The 17208-nt window shown below is 39.3% G+C and overlaps 1 long non-coding RNA gene and 1 pseudogene across 1 annotated transcript; both read left to right on the forward strand.

The window, feature by feature from the left end:
- The first annotated feature begins 8864 nt into the window (after window positions 1-8864).
- LOC114857413 (uncharacterized) lies at window positions 8865-10340 on the forward strand. The gene is made up of 2 exons (XR_003786199.3): window positions 8865-9009; window positions 9326-10340. It is a non-coding gene; the product is annotated as an uncharacterized LOC114857413 (long non-coding RNA).
- Window positions 10341-11851: 1511 nt separating this feature from the next.
- Window positions 11852-14912, forward strand: LOC114857412 (UDP-GlcNAc:betaGal beta-1,3-N-acetylglucosaminyltransferase 9-like; annotated as a pseudogene).
- Window positions 14913-17208: the final 2296 nt, after the last annotated feature.

The following is a 17208-nucleotide window of genomic DNA, read 5'->3' on the forward strand; positions in this document are numbered from 1 at the left end:
TTTAAGGCACTAAGCACAGCACAGTCCCCAAAAGCATGGCCAATATTGTCCGTCTAGGTTGATTAAATCTATTCTCCATAATAGCCTAAGTATGTGTGAGTGCCAACGCTTTTTATTGTGCGTCTCAGCCTTTTATTGCGTGACCATAATGTTGTCTTTGGGCTTGGAGTTGTAAAGCTGTATTTTGAGTATCTACAATACTGCAACCAAATATTAAATCAATTGTGCTTGGGTACTGATCTTCTTTATAAGACCTGTAAATCATGTTACTTTTGTAATTTGAGCAGTTGTGCCATTGCAAAGGCTTGCACACCCTGGAAAAAAGGTATGATTTTGTTTATATTTGGTGTAGGCATTGTGTGCCTAATATCATATACAATATACACATATGATTGTAGAATATTTCTAATTACTTTACTTCAATATACTGTGGATTTGTTAGTGACTTCGATATAATGTCTACAATCATAATCCATGATGACAGTCATTATTTTACATCCTGTAGTATGATAGAAAACCGTTGTTTTGGTCGGTGATTCGGATCACTTCACACAGTTATTGGTTGCTGGTAACCATTGTTACGACTGCTGGCTTGTTTCCAGGTATGCGCGCACGTGGACACATGCTGACCATTATTCTGAAGGACTGCTGGCACTGACGTCTGGGGCAAAATGAAAGTATGTGGTTTTAACAGACGAGGACATTAATGAGAGGGTGAGATCAATGCAAGCCAGCACATTTTCATAAACCCCTGTTTGTTAGAGCTATGATCCTTTCCATTGTTTCAATGAACAGAACAAAACACAACCTATTATATGCATATGTTGTATTTTTATTTATATGGTGTAGATTCACGTTAGTTAAGACACATTATTTACCTGAACTTCCCATATTTCAGTACCTAAACCCTAACAAAGGACAGATAGACCACATACAAGCACACACTGGAAAAAAAAGAGTGCGTAGAAGCTTAATACTCCTCACAAGTAGTCTTCTTGAATCTTTGATCTCTACAAGAAATTTCAAGAATACATACCAAATAGATGATAATAGTTAGGCCTTGTACGGTCCTAATGTCGGCAGTATAAGTAAATTGAGTCTGGAGTATAACTATCATGGGCAAACATCTAACTAATGGGGACAGGCAATTGGGGGGCGCGCTGCTGTTCCTTTGCCAGTTTCATCCACTAATCAATGTAGTTTGATCCCACAACTCAGCTGTTCTGTAATTAGCAATTACATGAACCCCCTCACCGAGACTAACAGGTGAACTCACCACAACATCCCAGTTTGTAAGTCTGCTCCTCCTAGAAGGCCATCTACTATTTACCTTCAACTGTTCCCACAGAACCGACATTCATCACTACTTTTAATACTGAGTCTCATTTTGAGACCTCACACTTTTCCTTTTACATGCTGCTATGCTCACCATTCATCATGTGTATATGAAATATACAGTGGGTTTCAGACATGCAGAAGGAGTGTTTTCCCCTTCTTTAAGTAATTAGCATTTGAGTCACAAGGTCAGTCTCATCTTCATAGTGGATCCAGCTCGATTCTGAGAACATTGTGGGTACTTTAAGAGCGTTTTTTCCCCAGTCCTTGCAATCTCTCTGGAACTAAATGAACCAAAGCTTGCCAATTACAGGGGGATTCTGAGACCTTAGGCTAACAGTTTAAACTGTTCATTAGGAAGAAAATCCTACGTAGTTTTCTGTATCTTTAGCGAGTGGAAGTGTTTTAACAGTTAAAATGACAGTCCTAATTTCTTTTGTTTTCTTCTGTGCACCATGAAGATCTAAAAAAAGTAATTGAACCCTCCCTACACAACAACAATTAGGTAGTGTGGTCTCTCATCCATTTCTCAGCAATGCAATGTTTTTACATACCCCCCTGTCATTTTTAATTTGCTACATTTTGTTATGTTATGTTGCGATGTTTAACCCAATGGAATTCTCTACTCAGACTAAAGGGAAAAAAACATCAACAGATTTATAATTCTAATAAACCGTTCCCTATTAAAACACACTGGAAAGAATGCAGCCTATGGAATGTACAATTAAACAACACGTATGTCGCCTAGCAACCAGGTCATGAGCTCATGTCCACATCCAATACATTTAACCCAGAAGGGGATCCTTATAAATAAGATTATAACACATGCAACCAACGCAACAAGGTCCTTAGGCTCCCAATTCTACTACGAGTTTTGTACAAAGCTAAGCTGAACACAAATGGATCCATTGATAAGATATAGAAGTAAATAAAAAAGTAAACATCATGACTTTCACAAACAAATCAATAAGATTCAACATGTTCATTTCATCACACTAGTGCTGTCGGACAGGGAATAGAATTTAGATTGCATTTAGGCTCCTACAGTTTTGGATTTAGGAGTACATCCTGAGACTGATCAATCAAAAGTTCATTTCAGTTTTGATTGAAATCTGTCTCCAATGTTGGAGACATGAGGCCTATACTGACCCATCAGTGCACTCTTGTTTCTATAGATTGCACTCACATTTGCCCTGTTTTCATTTTTTGGCTTACAGTCATAACAAAGCAATGGACACCAAGTCAATGAGAATAAGACGGACGTTGTTTGGGGCCACTCAGATGAACTTTACTGCATCAAACTCTAGTCTTGAATCATCCGATATTTCTCTCTGTAATCACAATCTCTGCGTTGAATCTGCTGCATGGAAACATGCTTTAAGATGCCTTGTGTGTTGGTTTCATGCCTTTACGGGATCCATGTGGCATCACAACAGATTGTGTCACATAGTGCAAACCCCTGGTAGAGAGGACTTTTAAATGCCCCCCCTCAGCAACACCCAGCCCCCCTTACAAAACATTCCGTTGCTCCCATACCACAGAAAGCAGATTTCTAGCATTTTTTAATAACCGTCCTCCATGAGTTGTTGCACATAACCTGTGCATTGGATCTTACGATAGCGATAATTTTAAGCGTTGTGATATTAATTGTTACAGCATTATTGGTACCTATTTCTTAACCCCCGAGCGGCAGAATGTTTTCCCTGATCTTTTCTCCTCTTGTCCAATTGTGTTAATCTGTCTGAGTGACCCCCTCCCTCCTTCTCCACCCCCGCAGCAAAGTGAACTTTGGTCTCATAAAACACAGGTTTTAGGAAGTGAAGTCCGTTACAGTGGCTTTAACACGGCCGGCCCTGTTCACATGTTGAAGCGCTGCACCATGACAAAAAAACCGTGTTCGTGACCTCTAGACCAACACGATGTCTCTTTCCTTTTGTTCTACATGTTTTATGTCACAGTCTTCACCCTTACAATGCCTCCCTCTCCATTAGACTCTTTTATTTGAGCAAACTTTACTTGTGCTAATAATAGAATAATAATAATAATAATAATAAGAATATAATAATCCTAGATATAATAAGAGTAATAATAGTAAATAATATATCCTTTTTTGACATTGACCAGAAATATCAAACTCCATAATTTCTTTATCAACTGAATCATAAACTGTTTACTTTGATTTGTCACATTTACACGTAATTCGCATCCACTATGTTCCTTCCCTTTGTATTAAGTATAATAGCTACGTTTACAGGTTACCATTATGAGCTTTCTATTCAGGGGCTTTCCTTCACGTTCAATCATCATTTGTAATTGTAATTTATCTCTTCTCATTCAATATATATATTTTTTAGAAAAAGTAGTGACAATTGCCTACAACTGTAATACTTTCAGCAATTGTTTGAACTGAACTGCTCTTCCTCCTTCCCTTTTATCCCTCAGCTGATTTTGTGTTTCCACATACAGCTTTGGCCATGTTGAGCCAGGGCTGGGGTCCTGCTTGTCGCTGGACCTGGGAGAGAGAGTGATGAAGGATGAAGATTGGCATGAGAGAAGAGAGATGGGTAAAAAAGAAGGTGCCACATAAAGATGTGAAGGACAGTCAGAAAGGGACCAGAGGGAAACAGTATACGTTAAGTAAGCAACTTTTTTAAGTTAAAAACGTCTGATATTATAAAGAATTAGAAAAACTTTGAAACCTTGTATAAGCCAAGGAATTACCAAGGCCGTAGTAACCGGAATATGAAATCTTTGTATACACACACACATCGACTAATCGCTGTGAGCGGGATTCTAATGTTTGGCCCCCTCATTTTTTTTATTATTATTGGGCCAAAATATTACACATCCTCTAATGCAATCGAACTTTTACGATTTGACTCATTTCGTCGTTATGTATATCTAAGTTATGATTCTCTTTGCTTTTTCCTGTTTTTTTAAACTTGCACAAGCTAGATGTGGGACAAAGCAAATTATTACCTGCGTTTTCCTCACACCACCAGTTAATAGGAGGCCAAGCACTTTGGCTTTTTTACAAAGCTTAAGTTGCTGGTTTATACCCTTTCACTGAAGTTTGATATTTGCGGGCCCGACACAGACAAGTAATTCTACAAGATGCAACTTTTAGACATACAGACGTGGACACAGCATAACACACACTCACACGTTCCAAGGGCCATCGTTAGTGTCAGTGTTAGAAGACATTTATCAATACTACTTTCATGACTGTGTCTTGGCGTGTGCCTGTGGAATGACTTGCTCTGCGGTAAAAAATATGTGGGGTTATATGTTTACCCTCAGTAATCACCCTCACACTACTCACTTTATAGCCTCTTTATATTTCAGCTAGTTGTTTCCATGAGATTCTATACAAGAGTTATAGAAATAGCTTGGACCTTCTAACGTTTTTGGGAAGAATTTTATGCAGACAGAAATTCCTACATATATATTGTGAGGGGTTTGCTTAGGTTCAATTGTAATTTAGTTTGTGGCATCTCAGTGACTCACCATAATAGAACCTACAGATCCACACCTTATGTCCCAATACCTACCCTTTTTGACCTCTCACGCCCGACTGACTCCAGCTTCCGTCTCCTCAAGGGAACCTCTTTGTGTTTTGTTTTTTTAATCAAACCTGCTCCCATTAATTTCAGTCCCTTCACTCAGAACTACTTTGTTTTGAGGAGGTTTGATTGTCATAAAGAGCCCTGTGTGCGCCTTCCTGATGAATGTTTCATCCTGTTCACACTGTCTTTTTCCTGTATTTCCTGAAATTAACATTTGAGGGGAAGCAGTGTATAATAATTAATAATAATATACTTATCAATATTAATATATTTATAATGCTTTTTAGCAGCCTGACTTAGACTAACTTAGCGTCAAACTTCTTATGAGGACACCTATGGTGTTTTACCTATTAATCTACCTACTCTGTATATAAATGTAAAAGTGAAATTTGGGGGTCACAGAGATTTTAAGTATATTCTCCCTCTTTGCACCATTTTTTATTATACATTATTATTATTATTTTTGTTGTCCCGCTTAGTGTTTAGTAGTTGTTGGTGTGAGCAGGATGGATCTTTCAACCAGCGAGAGCTTCTCTATTACACACAGATGGAATTCTGCTTGGCACTAACCACAACCACTAAGGCGTGCAAGCGTATGTGTGGGGTGACAAAAATAAAGCACATTCCGTATTTGCTGGTGGTACCCTGTGCCCACAGTGTGTGTTTGTGTGTGTGTGTGTGTGTGTGTGTGTTGGTGTGTGTGTGTGTGTGTGTGTGTGTGTGTGTGTTTGTGTCTGTGAGAGGTACAGCGGGGTTTCTGATGTACATCAATCTAATGATATTTAATGCTTTTCAGTGCCCAGCGCATCATTTCTGGCTGAGCACTCAGAGATGTGTGTGTGTTAGCGTGGGGCTGCAGTGTAAAGTACCTTTTTCTTCTTGATCTATTCCTGCCCCATCCATCATTCTGCCTATACCTTATAACCTTGATACCTGGACTATCACTGAATTCTAGATGAAATGTTTGGTCTGTCAAATGACAGGCTTTCAGCAGCAGAAGAGAAGTTGCTTCATATTCAGTGACATTCCGTGAAAGTAATATCAGAGTTTTATTTTGCTAAGCGTTACTGTGTTGATAGAAAAATCCGTTAAGAAACTGAAGTGTTAGGAGAAACGGTGATCATTTTCATCAACCACTCAATTGTTGAATACTTTAATCTTCCTTGATGTCCAGTGTGGACCGTTGGTGTTTAAGGCACTGATACAACTAGATCAGCAGTACTGTTAAAGCCCCGAAAGGAGGAGGAGATGTTGAGTTCGCAACAGAAATGCAGAGGCTGGAGTCTGTAACTCCCTATTCAGCATTGCTCGTCAGTCCCACCCAACTCTTCTGAGGCAATTTACGTTATCCCCTCTACTGTTTTCATCATCCCTAACTCTAAAATGCTCTTCTCATGGACTCATGTTATGACCTGTTTTGCAACTTGTCAGCTAATCCTGTAAGACAACAGAAGCCTTTTTGTTCTTAAAGTTACCATTCTCCTACCCTTTAACCTTTTAATCTCGTTACTCACTGTAAATAATAAAGTATTTCAAGCATTCGGCAGCTCAGTACGACCAATGTTTAGGGGAGAAACTACTAATTAGCATTCGTGGTCTCAACTGAGGCTTGTTGCATGCCGATGAATTAGCTTTATGTAAGGCTATTTTTAAAACTTCAAACCAGACATCATCAACGACAGTTACACTATAGTCTAGTATTACCTAGTAAAAACAGACTCTTTTAATACTTTTGGGACACACTTTTCAAAAAATCGACGTTTAAAATCGGCCTTAATTATAAACCTACCTGTTTGACCGCGGAGTTTCCTTACTCTATGTCAGCACTGTGGGGCTACATAAGCGGGGTGGTGTGTGTGTGTGAGTAGTGAGTGAGTGAGTGAGTTGTGGAGTGAGTGTTGAGTAGTGATTCTGCGTGAGTGAGAGAAGAGCAGAGCGAGAGAGCGCGAGAGCATCGAGACTACAGCGCTATATACAGCTAGCAGAGGATGATATAGCCGGACAGAGTCGTGATTCTCCTCATCTCTCATCTCCTACTCACCTCTTTCTGCATCCCTTTCTTGGTTTTTTTCTACACTCACCTGGTAAAAACCCGGAGCGGTCTTAAGGCATATAATTTATTGAACGCATGGCATATTTATAAAATATGCAGCACATCATTTACACAGACACACCATGCACAGTATATTCCCAATTACTACATCCTTTTGCTCCTACTAACACAGACAGAAGAGAACCAAACCCAAGACGCATATAAATGAAACAGGTGGGCACAACCACACACATACAGGGTGGTTTAGTGCATTAACGTGTGATAGACGTTGATAAACAAAGGACACGACCCTGTTCTTTTCTGCTGCTGTTGTCTGGTTCACCCTGTGTGTCCGTGTCTATTCCCAGATTTTAGAAACGCACAGGGTCCTAAAAAATAAACAATTTGGGGTTCATTCTATGGTGTGAACTTAGGAAGGATGCCACTGATCTCCCCAAGCCTTGCTAGGGAAGTAAGTCAAAAGTCCCAATGGAAATTTCAGTTGGGACGTTGTGTTAATTTCAAACCTACACAAATTTGTGAACCTGAATTGATACTTTCCATTAGACACTGCAAACCTGAGAGCAATGTAAGAACATCTCTTATCAGACATTTTCGCATTTATTAGTCTATAACTACTTTCCCCTCTGAGGCTTTCGGGGTGACACCATGACAAAACTTATCACTCATTCAATATTACAAAATTTACGAATCAAATAAATCAGATTAGATTCAAATGAAATTAATTAATATTGTCCAAACTGTTTCATGCACAAACCTAGAATTAAACTTCAACATTCTATTTGAATAAAATAAATTGAAGCAACAACCACACAATCACACAACCGTCGACCCGCCACTCCCGCACTCAGCAAAGAAATCCAACTGAATATTGAAGCTGCCGCTCAAGGAGCAGAGTCTTTAGACCTTCAACGACCACTTCGTGTATCTTCACTGTATGGCAAAATAAAATATTAAAAAAATTACCTCTTTGTGTGTTTTCTGTGCACCATTGTAATCTCACAATATTAATTTTCAAATTTTCAGTTGGTGGTGCGTCCTGCAAAGCCCACAGACAACTAAGTCGAGCTTAATTTCACTGTCGTCTGCCAAAACTCGACTTGTCCTGACTCTATAGTCCGAGGTGAAAACATTGCATGAATCCATGTCTCACATTTACAGTGGACGCCCCATGTGGTAAGTTTCATTACCTAAGTTACATGTGGCACCTCACTACACTTGAGACCACAGAGCAGAATCATTGAATGCTTAACGAGGCCCCCTCACCTCTAGATCTCTCTGTGGATCGGTCCCCTTCTTCAAGTCCCTTGTTCTGCTTCGAGCCTCTTCGACTGCTGCCTGGGGCCAAAGCTCTTCATGCTGCATACACACAGCCAGAGGGACCGTTTTTAGCTGTAGTCTCTTCATATATAAAGAAATGTTCTAATATGGCAAAAGAGTTTTTGCAAGCACAAATAGAGAGTTGGTTGTGAAAGTTTTTCAGGATTTGGACTCTCTTTGGCGTTTCTTCCTTATGGTTTCGTTCTTCCCCTTTACTCTACTATATCTTTTTTATCTTTATAGTTGTCATTGGTTTAGCTTTTCACTGCATATCGTATTTTCCGATATCTTAAGAGATGGTATCGTTGTGTATGGACAATAGCGAAATTCACGAATAAGTTTCACAAAATTAAAGAGCCATTACTGACACTAATACTTATGTCAATGTAAAAATGCTTACTATTGTGAAAAGAAATGTGTGACACCTGAATCATCTGATACTGTACAGTATATTTTAAACATTTGTTTATAATGACTCCAGGTTTTTCCTTACCACAGTACCAAAGAACAATCCCACTGTTGAGTTGTGTGACTCTGCCTCTCTTGCTATCGTATTTTTTTTTATCTTGTTTCTGACCTTTGTAGGACAACAATGAAGAAGCGTTACAGAGAGCTGTATGATCTAAATAGAGATCTTATCAACGAGTATAAAAATCCGCTCCAACAATCACAGTGCCCTGCTGGCCTGCCTCAAGTCAGTGAATCAGGCTATACAGCGGGTTGGTAGACTCAGAGGTAGGCACTACTGTGTGCAAATTACTGTGTAACTGCAATTTCCTAAAGTACACTATTACAGTACAGACCAACTGACTTCCACTGTTTGGAAGTAAGGATTGTTTGTCAAGAATCTGTGTTGACAACGGGGAGTTTTGGAAATGTACTATATGTGTGTTTTTGAATCCCTGCATATTTGAATTATCTAAATTATCATTTTGTTATTTTCCAGAAAACAACAGGATTTGTATGTACAAGTCAGGTGACATTTAGAAACAAGTATTTTCTCTGTCACATACTTATGTTTCTCTGTTTCTCTCTGTCCATGTGTTGTCAGTGGGTAAGCCCAAGAACCAAGTAATCTCTGCCTGTCGAGACGCCATCAAGAGCAATAACATCAATGCACTGTTCAGGACCATGAGAGCTGGCACTGCATCTTCCTGATGGTGAAAGAAAGGGGATCCAAGAATAGAGGAAGAGATGCACACAAGCATAGTCGACACAAGCACTGTAACACTGGATATACTGCAGAATCATGAGCCTGGTGCAGGAATACAACCTTGCACTGTGTAATTGAGACGCTGTTGTAGCCTTAAACTAACTAGCTGTTACATTTGACACCAGCTTCTTCAAACATAACATTCTGCAAGCACAAAAATATGCTGAGCACAGATTTAGTATACTGGGGGAAAAAAGTTAGTTTAGCTATGTGGCTTTTAGGACTGTCAACTGTTGACATTAGAGTAGAGGTTAGCCGCCATTAAAAACTAAACAATTTCTAGACTACAGCTGGACCAAAACTGGGAGTGGCGTTTCTCAAAGGCGATGAAACAAAAATTGCCTTAACATGGTGATGCTGGGGAAAAATGGATTCTAACTTTGATTTAAAAGGTCCAAGATGTTAAGAATGTGTAATGGAAGTTCTAGATTATGTTGCACGGTTGTCATAAGAACAACTGCTTCAGCAATGATTTGAGTGTCAGCATTCTGCTTAATTCAGCTGACACGTGATGTTTAGAGAGTGCATACCTAGAACAAAACGGAGAGAGCAGCCACCGCTCATATAAGAGCCGTGCCAGTGAATTCACCAGTGGCCCAGATCACTGTGTAGTGACAGTTCACTCAGACTCAGGTCTTACCGCCGTTGTGTGTTTGCATTTGTTTAGCCAAAGAACTATAATAAATGAACAAATATCACAGACTTACACTGTGTATATAACTTATTTACGTTTGTAGTCTGAGCACAGCTTGTAATTGTTTGTTTGTGTCAGAAACTGTTTTAAAATTGTTTGGGTTGTGTAACTGTTGATTTTGTTGTTGTAATCAAATAAAACTGATTTCTTTTCAGAAAAGGTTGCTTTATCTGATGTTTCTTCTACCTGGAGCTACAGGCCTAATAATGACAAATGTAACCTGGCATTGTGGTGTGCCCTGAATTCAAAAACAGAAATCTGACTCATGTTATAACTTTTCCTCCAGCACTTACTTTTATTTATTCTGCTTTCTGCTTGTTCCATGCTCCTCAGTTGCTGTGTTGGCATCTGGCTTGAAGTTTCTCCTTTTCAGTTTAGGTCACGTGACGAAGTCAAAGAACGAAGGTGTTGCGTTCATGTGCTTCAAGTTCGATCCTACAAATGGCTACTTGGTATCAGCATCATTAAGTAGAACTAAGTTTAAGTACCGCACGTTTGTCACAGTTCGAAAAGCCCTCTATAGCGGATGTGATAATGACGCTTTTAAATCTAAGGTAATATGAATTCACACAATCGCAACCCCTTTGTGAGATAGCGGTTGATAGTTTACCTCCGATTCTTTTCCACCTCCTTTCTGTTCTTGATAATTTGTGTCTAATATTAACGCGTAATAGAGAAACCAGAGGATTCTAAACTCTTCGACCCTCAGGGTCGTCAACATTAGGGTATTCATTCATGAATCAACGCAAAAAATAGTGTTTCATATAACAGCTTGTTAAATTTCCTACAGCACATTAAGGCAGCATAGCGCAGAACTTCATTAAGAGGCTCGGACAGAGGGTAGAGGTTGTTTCACATTCAGTGCTATTTTCTTACCAGATACGCGCTCTTGAGAACATCTGAAAAACTTTTAACCGACACTTTGTAAATGGTTTACTTCGTGTGAAAGACTATCCACGGACCTCAGCGTCATCTCATTCTGTCTCTCCGTCTTGTTTGGTAAGTTTCAAATCACCTGCAAAACATTTACGAAGTTAAACTGCTAGAAAGTCCTGTTAGTAATAAGGTAAAAAACGCAAAAACAGTTTGCGAAAATACGGTGTAAATTGCTCTATTAGTTTGTGAATGTCATGTCTGGAACGTGCGAAGTCTGACAGGGATACGTGTAGAGAAAGTCCTCTGTAAGGTTTTTATCAGCAACATTTAGACATATTTGTTCGTCATGGCACAGATCTTGGGACAACATGTGACGCTTCAGTACTGTGAGCACATACAGGGAAACTGTCTACATGCAGACAACGTCTAGTGTTTGATCCTAAAATGCTGATGATTGTTGTTGCAGTTGTCCTGAACGTCTCCACCCATTAAAGCCTGAGGACAAGGGCTGGATGTTGGTCACAGGAATGAACGTACTTCCAGTGATTTAAATGGCATGTACACAGAACTTGTATTTTTATCAACAGCTCTTTTTATGGCAATAAATTGTTACCGCCAGCATGTGAAGTCTGGCATGGTATTCACCTGTGACAATGAGCCCTAAAGTACGTTTCCTTGTCAGATTCTGTAGAGCAGCCAGTAAATCCTAATGAAGCTGGTCGATGCCTCCAAGGTGCTGCATTAGTTTCCGGCTGTGTGGCGATACAGGATGAACTGCAGCAGTGTCACACACCTGCACTTTAGTTCTGTACTTTACAAAAACGTTTATAAAGATGGTGCGAAAGATGGTGACAATGAGGAGGATCCTCCATGTGAAGAGAGATGTGCTGTGCACAATACTGCTACTGACACTCTTCTGTCTACTGCTTTACGCCCACCAGGTGAGAATGGAATAAAACAGCACAGAATTACGATGTAATACTTGTTTTGTAAAGTATTTAATGTGTTATTGACATTTTCCGATGAATTCCAGGTTGTAGTCTCCTCTGGATGGGACAAGCCACTGTGGAAGTTTGAGATTCACAGCTCTACAAGTTCCAGCCGGACTCTGCTGGAAACCAACTGGGCTGAAGGTGGGCCAACAGTCTCCAGAGGTATGACCTGTTCCCAACTAATCTTACATATTATATATGAATCAAGGCATTTAGTCACACAACATGTCTTCTAATGATCAGTCTGTAGCCAACCCATCACACCTACGCCTGTCCCCTTGCAAGCCTCAGTTCAAGTCTAAAGAAATCTCAGCCCAAGAACAAATCTCAGGTGAAATCCAAGTTGCGACGGAAGAATGCTGTGTCACCCAAGGTCACGGGCAAGGCCCCTCCTACGATGCCACCATTTGATTTCAAGGGTTATCTGAGAGACAAGGACAACAGGAACTTCAATCTGATCATTGACCAGCCAGAAAAGTGTCACATGACAGGAGCAGCAGGCGAAGGAGATCATTTCAGTGCTCCCTACATGCTAATCGCAGTAAAATCTGTTGCTGCTGATTTTGATAAACGTCAGGTAAATATGCTGTTTCATGTACTGTAGCCCTTTGTAGACTCACCTCATTGTTCCATTGATACCTTCATAATTCATCTCTGCTTAATGTTTTCGCTTTCTGACCCTCAGCTTTACCCGGTGTTTGTAAAACTGTTTGTAAATTATTTGCAGAGTAATGTAAGGAGCTAATGAACACATCAGGGTGTACAGTATATTATTAAATAGCCTCATATTTCCCTGGAGAGTTACATTCCTACACAACTCCAAATTAAAGATAATGTTGCTCTTTTTTCTTTTAAGTGTTTAGATAAATATTGGTTTGATAAAGTACTGTCCCTACGTTTGTTTATCTTCAGGTCTAGTGTTGCATTCATACTGCCTTTTTTCTCTGACCTCATTTCAGGTAGTACGTCGGACATGGGGCAAGGAGGAGCGTTCTCAAAGTGGCGTTTCCATACGTACAGTTTTTCTTCTGGGTATTCCCCGAAATCAAACTGCTCTGCCTTTGTGGGATCGGCTCTTGTCCTATGAGAGTCAAACTTTTGGGGATATCTTGCTCTGGATTTTGAGGACACCTTTTTTAATCTGACACTTAAAGAAACACATTTTCTGAAATGGATCAACAAGAGCTGCCCTGATGTCAAGTCAGTAGTTATAAAACTGTATTAAGTGAGGTCAAACTTATTTCCACTTATAAATGTGTCCTGCTGTTGCTGATTTTATCTTTTGTATTCTAATGCAGGTTCATCTTTAAGGGTGATGCTGACGTGTATGTTAATGTGGAAAACATATTAGAGATGCTACAAGATCAAAAGCCAGATGAGGATCTGTTTGTTGGTGATATTATTATCCATGCCAAACCCATTCGCCGGCGCAGTTCTAAGTATTATGTGCCAGAGTTTATGTATGGAGGAGGTTTGTACCCAAATTACGCTGGTGGAGGAGGGTTTGTAATGTCAGGATACACAGCTCGGAGACTTAGCTCTGCCTGTCAACAGGTACATCAAAACGAATCAGAAAATGTCTTCTTTCAGAGATCTTTGAACTACAGTGGGTTTCTTTGTGTCATAGGTGGAGTTTGTTTCCCATTGACGATGTCTTTCTGGGAATGTGCCTTCAGGTTATTGGTGTAAAACCGTCACGGCACCAGGGCTTTCGCACTTTTGGAATTCCCCGACCGTCTTCAGCGCCTCATCTTCAGACATTTGATCCCTGTTTCTACCGAGAACTCATGGTTGTTCACAGTCTCAGTGTTCCCCAGATCTGGCTGATGTGGAACCTCCTGCATGATCCCAAACTGAGCTGCCGTAAACGAGCCAGTGCAACAGCATGGCCATTTAAGTGGAGGGGAACGATGGGACAGATGACAGAGATGGAGAAGGACTATAGTGAGAAGCAGGTCACGCATTAGTCATCTCCTGCACGTCCAAATGGGATCTGCCAGAGCCCTATAAATACAAAATGAGCATAATCGAGGATCTGTGGCCAATTTGAAAGGCTTCAGACATAAGCACAGCTGAGTCATATGGGACTTGATCCAAGTTGGAAAACTACATTGGGGGAAATTAATTGGCAGAGATCAATTGTGCTTTAAATTTTTCAGACAGGAAGGAAGGAAGTTCTGTTTTTTAGCATCAGAGCTTCTCTGTTTCTACATTGTTAACAACTAAGGTGCACAATTTTGTTTGGCAAAGATTTTTTAATGAATTGAATATCTAGATTTTTTAAAGTATTTTTTTACGTCATTGGTTTTGATTATGTACACAAATATTTCACATTAGAAGGGACAATATATTTAAATGTGGTTAGCTGGTATAACCCCATCCATCTAAGGTCATCAGAATGTTAAGATTTTGTCTTTTGTTTGGGTCAGTGGCAGCTAAGACCAGACAAGACTGGGTTGATGGAAAAGACAGCAGTGATGTTTAGTATTTTTCTCATGTGCTGATGTGAATAAATAGCAGAGATTCTCCTCTCTTCCTAATGCTGGACATAAGTACAAACGGATGGACACATTATCTGTTCCCTCCAGTAACAACAAAAGGAGTCTAAATAGAAACCAGCTGCACGGGAACCATATCACGCAGCAACAAAACAAAACATTAGGTTTTACTTTAGTAAAATAATTCCAATTCTTCGTCCTAATTTGTTTTCATAAGGTGTTTAATGTCAGAAAGACCTTGTTTGTGTCTCTAATGTGCTTTGTACTTGTGACCCCTTTTAAGTTTTGCCACCAGTACAACTCTGTCTGTTCTGAAGTCAAGAGGTTCAAGGTTGAAATAAAAACCTCCTGATCTCTTTCACATCCACATTTTTTATTATTTTCATATCCTGGTTGCACACACAGACAATGAACTTTGATGTCAAAGAACAGTGAGCACTGGATTCATAAAGGTCCAAATGTTGCATTGGAGTTGAAGAGTGCAACAGCTGTAGCACATCTCAACAACCATCATCAAACACTGTCAAACGTAATTGGTTGGATCAAAGCGCTGAGTCAACCCTAATCGTTCTCTTTGCACTACATGTTATTGTTATTGCCTTTTCAGTGGACATGCTGAATAGATCTTCATACACAAAGTTATAGTATTCAAAATATAAAAATACCACATACCAATGAATTCCACAAGTTTTAATTAAGTTTAGCTGCCCAGTTTCCAGAATTGGGCTTAAAACAAGTCCTCAAATATTCTGAGGAGAAAAATGGAGATGGGCAACAGAACATATGATACCAAGAACAGACAATAAAAAGCATTAATATAAGTTTCTCATTACACTGAACCGAAGCTGTCCCATTAAAAATTACAACAATCTGATCATCAGTCACTCAATCCTTCATTTTATGCAGTAAAAAATCAGGTGAAATTTGAAAGCTGCTCAGACTCATAGTTTAAAGTTGTCACTTCTTTTTCCTGTACAAATTGAAATAAGCAAAGCTGAAAATCAGCAATAGGATGCGATATGACCACCTGAGTTTGGGTGAGATAAACTACCCAGCACCCTACAGCTCACTGTGTTTTCTCCCAGCAACAATGCATCCACAGCACTGGGCTGGGCTTACCAAAACTAGGGTCTGAGCCCTGCATCATGTGGGCTCACTGTCCTTTAGTCATTTAACATTCGTAAGTATTGTTTTTTGACTTATCTACTTTCCTTTGGGTCAGAGCTTGTGAGCTCATTGTTATGTTGATTACTTGATTTAAATTGATAGAACTTATGTTTAAGGATTGAATTTAAACCAATCAGCCCAACAGATATATACCTCTGGGCAGCTCCTAACTTTGGCAAAAATAATCTATTCTATGTTGACTATAATTGGTTTTCAGGAACATATACTGCAGTTCTGGATTACTTGCAAACACATGCAACACATGTCAAACTGAAAATGTTCTTTCAAAACATTGTTTTAGGAAACCCAACCCAACTCGCCATTTTCTGCAGGTAACAAGGAAGCTTAAATGACTTGAGACAGCCATAATAATACACTGGCTCATTTCTAATGCTGAGTGACACATAAATATTGGACAATGATGCAGCTCAGAATGCATTCTCATATCATATGTACAAGGGGATTCTTTTTACATAGGAGAAAGAGACAGAAGTCAAAGAAAGTCGGTGGGAGATGAGGCACAATGTTCAACAGTATTGTTTTACATATTATTTTCTAGTACGTACTTGCACAAAAGCAAGAGATATTAAAATGCCTGAATATAGCACGAGTAGGGATGGACACATCTGGTTCCCCATTTAACTTGAGATGTGGATCAACCAAAAAAAGAAATAAGGAACAGAGTGCTTATGGGCCATCATTATCGTACCCTTTACAACTGGGAGTCCCATCATGAGGTGAACTTGCTGGAATTGAAAACAGTTTGTATCTCTTGGGGGTCCCAGTTAAGAAAATGTCTAAATGTAAAGAAGGGTTATTGTTTTCTCTGTTTGTGTTTAAAGAGCAGTTGTGCAGTTTAGACTTGTGTGTAAAGGTTTGAATACTGTGAGGTCTGAAAAAAGAATTTTAGGTTCAATGACTGTTAATGTGTTGGATGTGTGCAGATGCCTCCTCCTGAGTTTCAAATCTAATAGAATCAATGAGGGAATGTTTAGATACTCGGCCAACAACTGAGTCAGTGATAATCTATTAAACACTGTGTAAAGAAGAGGACATTATAATACAGCTATTTACTGCATTTCACCTCGTTACCACAACAACACAACACAGATTGTAAACATCAGGCCGGATGCAAATAAAGATAACCACTGATTGGGAACAGATTGAGAAATAGAAGTTAGTTTTTTTTTGTTAATATAAAATATAATCCTGGTCAGAAATACAATATATATTTGATGCTTTTTGTTTTCGCTGATGGGTAAAAGAAATGTTTGATTTACTCAATTTAATCACTTACTAATATTCACAGTATTTAACACACACTGAATAAATAAACAGTTCAATTGACTGCAACCTGTAATCAGATAGCTCCTAATTTCCGTTTTTGATGGATACAAACTTGTCTCGGACCCTGATGTCTGCGATGGTGCTATCAAAAGCGTTGCCTAGCAAAAGTGACCAAAAAAAAAAAACAACAACTGGCATTTTTGTCAA

The sequence above is a fragment of the Betta splendens genome, chromosome 6 (assembly GCF_900634795.4).
Source record: "Betta splendens chromosome 6, fBetSpl5.4, whole genome shotgun sequence".
In the NCBI taxonomy this organism is placed as follows: Eukaryota; Metazoa; Chordata; class Actinopteri; order Anabantiformes; family Osphronemidae; genus Betta; species Betta splendens.